The sequence below is a fragment of the Accipiter gentilis genome, unplaced genomic scaffold, assembly GCF_929443795.1.
Source record: "Accipiter gentilis unplaced genomic scaffold, bAccGen1.1, whole genome shotgun sequence".
Lineage (NCBI taxonomy): Eukaryota > Metazoa > Chordata > Aves > Accipitriformes > Accipitridae > Astur > Astur gentilis.
In genome coordinates, this window is record NW_026061075.1 from 298,378 (window position 1) to 308,953 (window position 10,576).

A 10,576-nucleotide genomic window follows, 5' to 3' on the forward strand; every position below is an offset into this window, starting at 1 on the left:
GGACGTGTGCCTTTTCGGAATCAGGCTCTGCCGAGGACGAGAGCCATGAGATGTTCCTCCTCTGGGCAAGCCCGGGTCCCAGATCCTGTTGTACCTGTGAATAGGCTGCAGGGGGACGGTGAAGACCAGCAACAGCTTTCAGGGCTGCCACCTTCCGTGTGGGACAAGGAGCCGGACGTGTGCCTTTTCGGAATCAGGCTCTGCCGAGGACGAGAGCCATGAGATGTTCCTCCTCTGGGCATGCCCGGGTCCTGAATTCTGTTGTGCCTGTGAATAGGCTGCAGGGGGACGGTGAAGACCAGCAACAGCTTTCAGGGCTGCCACCTTCCGTGTGGGACAAGGAGCCGGACGTCTGCCTTTTCGGAATCAGGCTCTGCCGAGGACGAGAGCCATGAGATGTTCCTCCTCTGGGCAAGCCCGGGTCCCAGATCCTGTTGTACCACTGAATAGGCTGCAGGGGGACGGTGAAGACCAGCAACAGCTTTCAGGGCTGCCACCTTCCGTGTGGGACAAGGAGCCGGACGTGTGCCTTTTAGGAATCAGGCTCTGCCGAGGGCGAGAGCCATGAGATGTTCCTCCTCTGGGCAAGCCCGGGTCCCAGATCCTGTTGTGCCTGTGAATAGGCTGCATGGGGACGGTGAAGACCAGCAACAGCTTTTAGGGCTGCCACCTTCCGTGTGGGACAAGGAGCCGGACGTGTGCCTTTTCGGAATCAGGCTCTGCCGAGGACGAGAGCCGTGAGATGTTCCTCCTCTGGGCAAGCCCGGGTCCCAGATCCTGTTGTTCCTGTGAATAGGCTGCATGGGGACGGTGAAGACCAGCAACAGCTTTTAGGGCTGCCACCTTCCGTGTGGGACAAGGAGCTGGACGTGTGCCTTTTCGGAATCAGGCTCTGCCGAGGACGAGAGCCATGAGATGTTCCTGCTGAGGGCAAGCCCGGGTCCCAGATCCTTTTGTACCTGTGAATAGGCTGCATGGGGACGGTGAAGACCAGCAACAGCTTTCAGGGCTGCCACATTCCGTGTGGGAATAGGAGCCGGACGTGTGCCTTTTCGGAATCAGGCTCTGCCGAGGACGAGAGCCATGAGATGTTCCTCCTCTGGGCAAGCCCGGGTCCCAGATCCTGTTGTACCTGTGAATAGGCTGCAGGGGGACGGTGAAGACCAGCAACAGCTTTCAGGGCTGCCACCTTCCGTGTGGGACAAGGAGCCGGACGTGTGCCTTTTCGGAATCAGGCTCTGCCGAGGACGAGAGCCATGAGATGTTCCTCCTCTGGGCATGCCCGGGTCCTGAATTCTGTTGTGCCTGTGAATAGGCTGCAGGGGGACGGTGAAGACCAGCAACAGCTTTCAGGGCTGCCACCTTCCGTGTGGGACAAGGAGCCGGACTTGTGCCTTTTCGGAATCAGGCTCTGCCGAGGACGAAAGCCATGAGATGTTCCTCCTCTGGGCAAGCCCGGGTCCCAGATCCTGTTGTGCCTGTGAATAGGCTGCAGGGGGACGGTGAAGACCAGCAACAGCTTTCAGGGCTGCCACCTTCCGTGTGGGACAAGGAGCCGGACGTGTGCCTTTTCGGAATCAGGCTCTGCCGAGGACGAGAGCCATGAGATGTTCCTCCTCTGGGCAAGCCCGGGTCCCAGATCCTGTTGTGCCTGTGAATAGGCTGCATGGGGACGGTGAAGACCAGCAACAGCTTTCAGGGCTGCCACATTCCGTGTGGGACAAGGAGCCGGACGTGTGCCTTTTCGGAATCAGGCTCTGCCGAGGACGAGAGCCGTGAGATGTTCCTCCTCTGGGCAAGCCCTGGTCCCAGATCCTGTTGTGCCTGTGAATAGGCTGCATGGGGACGGTGAAGACCAGCAACAGCTTTTAGGGCTGCCACCTTCCGTGTGGGACATAGAGCCGGACGTGTGCCTTTTCGGAATCAGGCTCTGCCGAGGACGAGAGCCATGGGATGTTCCTGCTGAGGGCAAGCCCGGGTCCCAGATCCTTTTGTACCTGTGAATAGGCTGCAGGGGGACGGTGAAGACCAGCAACAGCTTTCAGGGCTGCCACCTTCTGTGTGCGACAAGGAGCCGGACGTGTGCCTTTTCGGAATCAGGCTCTGCCGAGGACGAGAGCCATGAGATGTTCCTCCTCTGGGCATGCCCGGGTCCTGAATCCTGTTGTGCCTGTGAATAGGCTGCAGGGGGACGTTGAAGACCAGCAACAGCTTTCAGGGCTGCCACCTTCCGTGTGGGACAAGGAGCCGGACGTGTGCCTTTTCGGAATCAGGCTCTGCCGAGGGCGAGAGCCATGAGATGTTCCTCCTCTGGGCAAGCCCGGGTCCCAGATCCTGTTGTGCCTGTGAATAGGCTGCATGGGAACGGTGAAGACCAGCAGCAGCTTTCAGGGCTGCCACCTTCCGTGTGGGAAAACGAGCCGGACGTGTGCCTTTTCGGAATCAGGCTCTGCCGAGGACGAGAGCCATGAGATGTTCCTCCTCTGGGCAAGCCCGGGTCCCAGATCCTGTTGTACCTGTGAATAGGCTGCAGGGGGACGGTGAAGACCAGCAACAGCTTTCAGGGCTGTCACCTTCCGTGTGGGACAAGGATCCGGACGTGTGTCTTTTCGGAATCAGGCTCTGCCGAGGACGAGAGCCATGAGATGTTCCTCCTCTCAGCAAGCCCGGGTGCCAGATGCTGTTGTACCTGTGAATAGGCTGCAGGGGGACGGTGAAGACCAGCAACAGCTTTCACGGCTGCCACCTTCCGTGTGAGATAAGGAGCCGGACGTGTGCTTTTTCGGAATCAGGCTCTGCCGAGGACGAGAGCCATGAGATGTTCCTCCTCTGGGCAAACCCGGGTCCCAGATCCTGTTGTACCTGTAATAGGCTGCAGGGGGACGGTGAAGACCAGCAACAGCTTTCAGGGCTGCCACCTTCCGTGTGGGACAAGGAGCCGGACGTGTGCCTTTTCGGAATCAGGCTCTGCCGAGGACGAGAGCCATGAGATGTTCCTCCTCTCAGCAAGCCCGGGTCCCAGATGCTGTTGTACCTGTGAATAGGCTGCAGGGGGACGGTGAAGACCAGCAACAGCTTTCAGGGCTGCCACCTTCCGTGTGGGACAAGGAGCCGGACGTGTGCCTTTTCGGAATCAGGCTCTGCCGAGGACGAGAGCCATGAGATGTTCCTCCTCTGGGCATGCCCGGGTCCTGAATCCTGTTGTGCCTCTGAATAGGCTGCAGGGGGACGGTGAAGACCAGCAACAGCTTTCAGGGCTGCCACCTTCCGTGTGGGACAAGGAGCCGGACGTGTGCCTTTTCGGAATCAGGCTCTGCCGAGGACTAGAACCATGAGATGTTCCTCCTCTGGGCATGCCCGGGTCCCAGATCCTGTTGTGCCTGTGAATAGGCTGCAGGGGGACGGTGAAGACCAGCAACAGCTTTCAGGGCTGCCACCTTCTGTGTGGGACAAGGAGCCGGACGTGTGCCTTTTCGGAATCAGGCTCTGCCGAGGAAGAGATCCAGGAGATGTTCCTCCTCTGGGCATGCCCGGGTCCCGAATCCTGTTGTGCCTGTGAATAGGCTGCAGGTGGACGGTGAAGACCAGCAACAGCTTTCAGGGCTGCCACCTTCCGTGTGGGACAAGGAGCCGGACGTGTGCCTTTTCGGAATCAGGCTCTGCCAAGGACGAGAGCCATGAGATGTTCCTCCTCTCAGCAAGCCCGGGTCCCAGATCCTGTTGTACCTGTGAATAGGCTGCAGGGGGACGGTGAAGACCAGCAACAGCTTTCAGGGCTGCCACCTTCCGTGTGGGACAAGGAGCCGGACGTGTGCCTTTTCGGAATCAGGCTCTGCCGAGGACGAGAGCCATGAGATGTTCCTCCTATGTGCAAGCCCGGGTCCCAGATCCTGTTGTACCTCTGAATAGGCTGCAGGGGGACGGTGAAGACCAGCAACAGCTCTCAGGGCTGCCACCTTCCGTGTGGGACAAGGAGCCGGACGTGTGCCTTTTCGGAATCAGGCTCTGCCGAGGAAGAGATCCATGAGATGTTCCTCCTCTGGGCATGCCCGGGTCCTGAATCCTGTTGTGCCTCTGAATAGGCTGCAGGGGGACATTGAAGACCAGCAACAGCTTTCAGGGCTGCCACCTTCCGTGTGGGACAAGGAGCCGGACGTGTGCCTTTTCGGAATCCGGCTCTGCCGAGGACGAGAGCCATGAGATGTTCCTCCTCTGGGCAAGCCCGGGTCCCAGATCCTGTTGTGCCTGTGAATAGGCTGCAGGGGGACGGTGAAGACCAGCAACAGCTTTCAGGGCTGCCACCTTCCGTGTGGGACAAGGAGCCGGACGTGTGCCTTTTCGGAATCAGGCTCTGCCGAGGACGAGATCCAGGAGATGTTCCTCCTCTGGGCATGCCCGGGTCCCGAATCCTGTTGTGCCTGTGAATAGGCTGCAGGTGGACGGTGAAGACCAGCAACAGCTTTCAGGGCTGCCACCTTCCGTGTGGGACAAGGAGCCGGACGTGTGCCTTTTCCGAATCAGGCTCTGCCAAGGACGAGAGCCATGAGATGTTCCTCCTCTCAGCAAGCCCGGGTCCCAGATCCTGTTGTACCTGTGAATAGGCTGCAGGGGGATGGTGAAGACCAGCAACAGCTTTCAGGGCTGCCACCTTCCGTGTGGGACAAGGAGCCGGACGTGTGCCTTTTCGGAATCAGTCTCTGCCGAGGACGAGAGCCATGAGATGTTCCTTCTCTGGGCAAGCCTGGGTCCCAGATCATGTTGTGCCTGTGAATAGGCTGCAGGGGGACGTTGAAGACCAGCAACAGCTTTCAGGGCTGCCACCTTCCGTGTGGGACAAGGAGCCGGACGTGTGCCTTTTCGGAATCAGGCTCTGCCGAGGACGAGAGCCATGAGATGTTCCTCCTCTGGGCAAGCCCGGGTCCCAGATCCTGTTGTACCTCTGAATAGGCTGCAGGGGGATGGTGAAGACCAGCAACAGCTCTCAGGGCTGCCACCTTCCGTGTGGGACAAGGAGCCGGACGTGTGCCTTTTCGGAATCAGGCTCTGCCGAGGAAGAGATCCATGAGATGTTCCTCCTCTGGGCATGCCCGGGTCCTGAATCCTGTTGTGCCTCTGAATAGGCTGCAGGGGGACATTGAAGACCAGCAACAGCTTTCAGGGCTGCCACCTTACGTGTGGGACAAGGAGCCGGACGTGTGCCTTTTCGGAATCAGGCTCTGCCGAGGGCGAGAGCCATGAGATGTTCCTCCTCTGGGCAAGCCCGGGTCCCAGATCCTGTTGTGCCTGTGAATAGGCTGCATGGGGACGGTGAAGACCAGCAACAGCATTCAGGGCTGCCACCTTCCGTGTGGGAAAACGAGCCGGACGTGTGCCTTTTCGGAATCAGGCTCTGCCGAGGACGAGAGCCATGAGATGTTCCTCCTCTGGGCAAGCCCGGGTCCCAGATCCTGTTGTACCTGTGAATAGGCTGCAGGGGGACGGTGAAGACCAGCAACAGCTTTCAGGGCTGCCACCTTCCGTGTGGGACAAGGAGCCGGACGTGTGCCTTTTCGGAATCAGGCTCTGCCGAGGACGAGAGCCATGAGATGTTCCTCCTCTGGGCATGCCCGGGTCCTGAATTCTGTTGTGCCTGTGAATAGGCTGCAGGGGGACGGTGAAGACCAGCAAAGGCTTTCAGGGCTGCCACCTTCCGTGTGGGACAAGGAGCCGGACGTGTGCCTTTTCGGAATCAGGCTCTGCCGAGGACGAAAGCCATGAGATGTTCCTCCTCTCGGCAAGCCCGGGTGCCAGATCCTGTTGTGCCTGTGAATAGGCTGCAGGGGGACGGTGAAGACCAGCAACAGCTTTCAGGGCTGCCACCTTCCGTGTGGGACAAGGAGCCGGACGTCTGCCTTTTCGGAATCAGGCTCTGCCGAGGACGAGAGCCATGAGATGTTCCTCCTCTGGGCAAGCCCGGGTCCCAGATCCTGTTGTACCACTGAATAGGCTGCAGGGGGACGGTGAAGACCAGCAACAGCTTTCAGGGCTGCCACCTTCCGTGTGGGACAAGGAGCCGGACGTGTGCCTTTTCGGAATCAGGCTCTGCCGAGGGCGAGAGCCATGAGATGTTCCTCCTCTGGGCAAGCCCGGGTCCCAGATCCTGTTGTGCCTGTGAATAGGCTGCATGGGGACGGTGAAGACCAGCAACAGCTTTTAGGGCTGCCACCTTCCGTGTGGGACAAGGAGCCGGACGTGTGCCTTTTCGGAATCAGGCTCTGCCGAGGACGAGAGCCGTGAGATGTTCCTCCTCTGGGCAAGCCCGGGTCCCAGATCCTGTTGTTCCTGTGAATAGGCTGCATGGGGACGGTGAAGACCAGCAACAGCTTTTAGGGCTGCCACCTTCCGTGTGGGACAAGGAGCTGGACGTGTGCCTTTTCGGAATCAGGCTCTGCCGAGGACGAGAGCCATGAGATGTTCCTGCTGAGGGCAAGCCCGGGTCCCAGATCCTTTTGTACCTGTGAATAGGCTGCAGGGGGACGGTGAAGACCAGCAACAGCTTTCAGGGCTGCCACATTCCGTGTGGGAAAAGGAGCCGGACGTGTGCCTTTTCGGAATCAGGCTCTGCCGAGGACGAGAGCCATGAGATGTTCCTCCTCTGGGCAAGCCCGGGTCCCAGATCCTGTTGTACCTGTGAATAGGCTGCAGGGGGACGGTGAAGACCAGCAACAGCTTTCAGGGCTGCCACCTTCCGTGTGGGACAAGGAGCCGGACGTGTGCCTTTTCGGAATCAGGCTCTGCCGAGGACGAGAGCCATGAGATGTTCCTCCTCTGGGCATGCCCGGGTCCTGAATTCTGTTGTGCCTGTGAATAGGCTGCAGGGGGACGGTGAAGACCAGCAACAGCTTTCAGGGCTGCCACCTTCCGTGTGGGACAAGGAGCCGGACTTGTTCCTTTTCGGAATCAGGCTCTGCCGAGGACGAAAGCCATGAGATGTTCCTCCTCTGGGCAAGCCCGGGTCCCAGATCCTGTTGTGCCTGTGAATAGGCTGCAGGGGGACGGTGAAGACCAGCAACAGCTTTCAGGGCTGCCACCTTCCGTGTGGGACAAGGAGCCGGACGTGTGCCTTTTCGGAATCAGGCTCTGCCGAGGACGAGAGCCATGAGATGTTCCTCCTCTGGGCAAGCCCGGGTCCCAGATCCTGTTGTGCCTGTGAATAGGCTGCATGGGGACGGTGAAGACCAGCAACAGCTTTCAGGGCTGCCACCTTCCGTGTGGGACAAGGAGCCGGACGTGTGCCTTTTCGGAATCAGGCTCTGCCGAGGACGAGAGCCGTGAGATGTTCCTCCTCTGGGCAAGCCCTGGTCCCAGATCCTGTTGTGCCTGTGAATAGGCTGCATGGGGACGGTGAAGACCAGCAACAGCTTTTAGGGCTGCCACCTTCCGTGTGGGACATAGAGCCGGACGTGTGCCTTTTCGGAATCAGGCTCTGCCGAGGACGAGAGCCATGGGATGTTCCTGCTGAGGGCAAGCCCGGGTCCCAGATCCTTTTGTACCTGTGAATAGGCTGCAGGGGGACGGTGAAGACCAGCAACAGCTTTCAGGGCTGCCACCTTCCGTGTGGGACAAGGAGCCGGACGTGTGCCTTTTCGGAATCAGGCTCTGCCAAGGACGAGAGCCATGAGATGTTCCTCCTCTCAGCAAGCCCGGGTGCCAGATGCTGTTGTACCTGTGAATAGGCTGCAGGGGGACGGTGAAGACCAGCAACAGCTTTCACGGCTGCCACCTTCCGTGTGAGATAAGGAGCCGGACGTGTGCTTTTTCGGAATCAGGGTCTGCCGAGGACGAGAGCCATGAGATGTTCCTCCTCTGGGCAAACCCGGGTCCCAGATACTGTTGTACCTGTAATAGGCTGCAGGGGGACGGTGAAGACCAGCAACAGCTTTCAGGGCTGCCACCTTCCGTGTGGGACAAGGAGCCGGACGTGTGCCTTTTCGGAATCAGGCTCTGCCGAGGACGAGAGCCATGAGATGTTCCTCCTCTCAGCAAGCCCGGGTCCCAGATGCTGTTGTACCTGTGAATAGGCTGCAGGGGGACGGTGAAGACCAGCAACAGCTTTCAGGGCTGCCACCTTCCGTGTGGGACAAGGAGCCGGACGTGTGCCTTTTCGGAATCAGGCTCTGCCGAGGACGAGAGCCATGAGATGTTCCTCCTCTGGGCATGCCCGGGTCCTGAATCCTGTTGTGCCTCTGAATAGGCTGCAGGGGGACGGTGAAGACCAGCAACAGCTTTCAGGGCTGCCACCTTCCGTGTGGGACAAGGAGCCGGACTTGTGCCTTTTCGGAATCAGGCTCTGCCGAGGACTAGAACCATGAGATGTTCCTCCTCTGGGCATGCCCGGGTCCCAGATCCTGTTGTGCCTGTGAATAGGCTGCAGGGGGACGGTGAAGACCAGCAACAGCTTTCAGGGCTGCCACCTTCTGTGTGGGACAAGGAGCCGGACGTGTGCCTTTTCGGAATCAGGCTCTGCCGAGGAAGAGATCCAGGAGATGTTCCTCCTCTGGGCATGCCCGGGTCCCGAATCCTGTTGTGCCTGTGAATAGGCTGCAGGTGGACGGTGAAGACCAGCAACAGCTTTCAGGGCTGCCACCTTCCGTGTGGGACAAGGAGCCGGACGTGTGCCTTTTCGGAATCAGGCTCTGCCAAGGACGAGAGCCATGAGATGTTCCTCCTCTCAGCAAGCCCGGGTCCCAGATCCTGTTGTACCTGTGAATAGGCTGCAGGGGGACGGTGAAGACCAGCAACAGCTTTCAGGGCTGCCACCTTCCGTGTGGGACAAGGAGCCGGACGTGTGCCTTTTCGGAATCAGGCTCTGCCGAGGACGAGAGCCATGAGATGTTCCTCCTATGTGCAAGCCCGGGTCCCAGATCCTGTTGTACCTCTGAATAGGCTGCAGGTGGACGGTGAAGACCAGCAACAGCTCTCAGGGCTGCCACCTTCCGTGTGGGACAAGGAGCCGGACGTGTGCCTTTTCGGAATCAGGCTCTGCCGAGGAAGAGATCCATGAGATGTTCCTCCTCTGGGCATGCCCGGGTCCTGAATCCTGTTGTGCCTCTGAATAGGCTGCAGGGGGACATTGAAGACCAGCAACAGCTTTCAGGGCTGCCACCTTCCGTGTGGGACAAGGAGCCGGACGTGTGCCTTTTCGGAATCCGGCTCTGCCGAGGGCGAGAGCCATGAGATATTCCTCCTCTGGGCAAGCCCGGGTCCCAGATCCTGTTGTGCCTGTGAATAGGCTGCAGGGGGACGGTGAAGACCAGCAACAGCTTTCAGGGCTGCCACCTTCCGTGTGGGAAAACGAGCCGGACGTGTGCCTTTTCGGAATCAGGCTCTGTCGAGGACGAGAGCCATGAGATGTTCCTCCTCTGGGCAAGCCCGGGTCCCAGATCCTGTTGTACCTGTGAATAGGCTGCAGGGGGACGGTGAAGACCAGCAACAGCTTTCAGGGCTGCCACCTTCCGTGTGGGACAAGGAGCCGGACGTGTGCCTTTTCGGAATCAGGCTCTGCCGAGGACGAGAGCCATGAGATGTTCCTCCTCTGGGCATGCCCGGGTCCCAGATCCTGTTATGCCTGTGAATAGGCTGCAGGGGGACGGTGAAGACCAGCAACAGCTTTCAGGGCTGCCACCTTCTGTGTGGGACAAGGAGCCGGACGTGTTCCTTTTCGGAATCAGGCTCTGCCGAGGACGAGATCCATGAGATGTTCCTCCTCTGGGCAAGCCCGGGTCCCAGATCCTGTTGTGCCTGTGAATAGGCTGCAGGGGGACGGTGAAGACCAGCAACAGCTTTCAGGGCTGCCACCTTCCGTGTGGGACAAGGAGCCGGACGTGTGCCTTTTCGTAATCAGGCTCTGCCGAGGAAGAGAGCCATGAGATGTTCCTCCTCTCAGCAAGCCCGGGTCCCAGATCCTGTTGTACCTGTGAATAGGCTGCAGGGGGACGGTGAAGACCAGCAACAGCTTTCAGGGCTGCCACCTTCCGTGTGGGACAAGGAGCCGGACGTGTGCCTTTTCGGAATCAGGCTCTGCCGAGGACGAGAGCCATGAGATGTTCCTCCTCTCGGCAAGCCCGGGTCCCAGATCCTGTTGTACCTGTGAATAGGCTGCAGGGGGACGGTGAAGACCAGCAACAGCTTTCAGGGCTGCCACCTTCCGTGTGGGACAAGGAGCCGGACGTGTGCCTTTTCGGAATCAGGCTCTGCCGAGGACGAGAGCCATGAGATGTTCCTCCTCTGGGCATGCCCGGGTCCTGAATTCTGTTGTGCCTCTGAATAGGCTGCAGGGGGACGGTGAAGACCAGCAACAGCTTTCAGGGCTGCCACCTTCCGTGTGGGACAAGGAGCCGGACGTGTGCCTTTTCGGAATCAGGCTCTGCCGAGGACGAAAGCCATGAGATGTTCCTCCTCTGGGCAAGCCCGGGTCCCAGATCCTGTTGTGCCTGTGAATAGGCTGCAGGGGGACGGTGAAGACCAGCAACAGCTTTCAGGGCTGCCACCTTCCGTGTGGGACAAGGAGCCGGACGTGTGCCTTTTCGGAATCAGG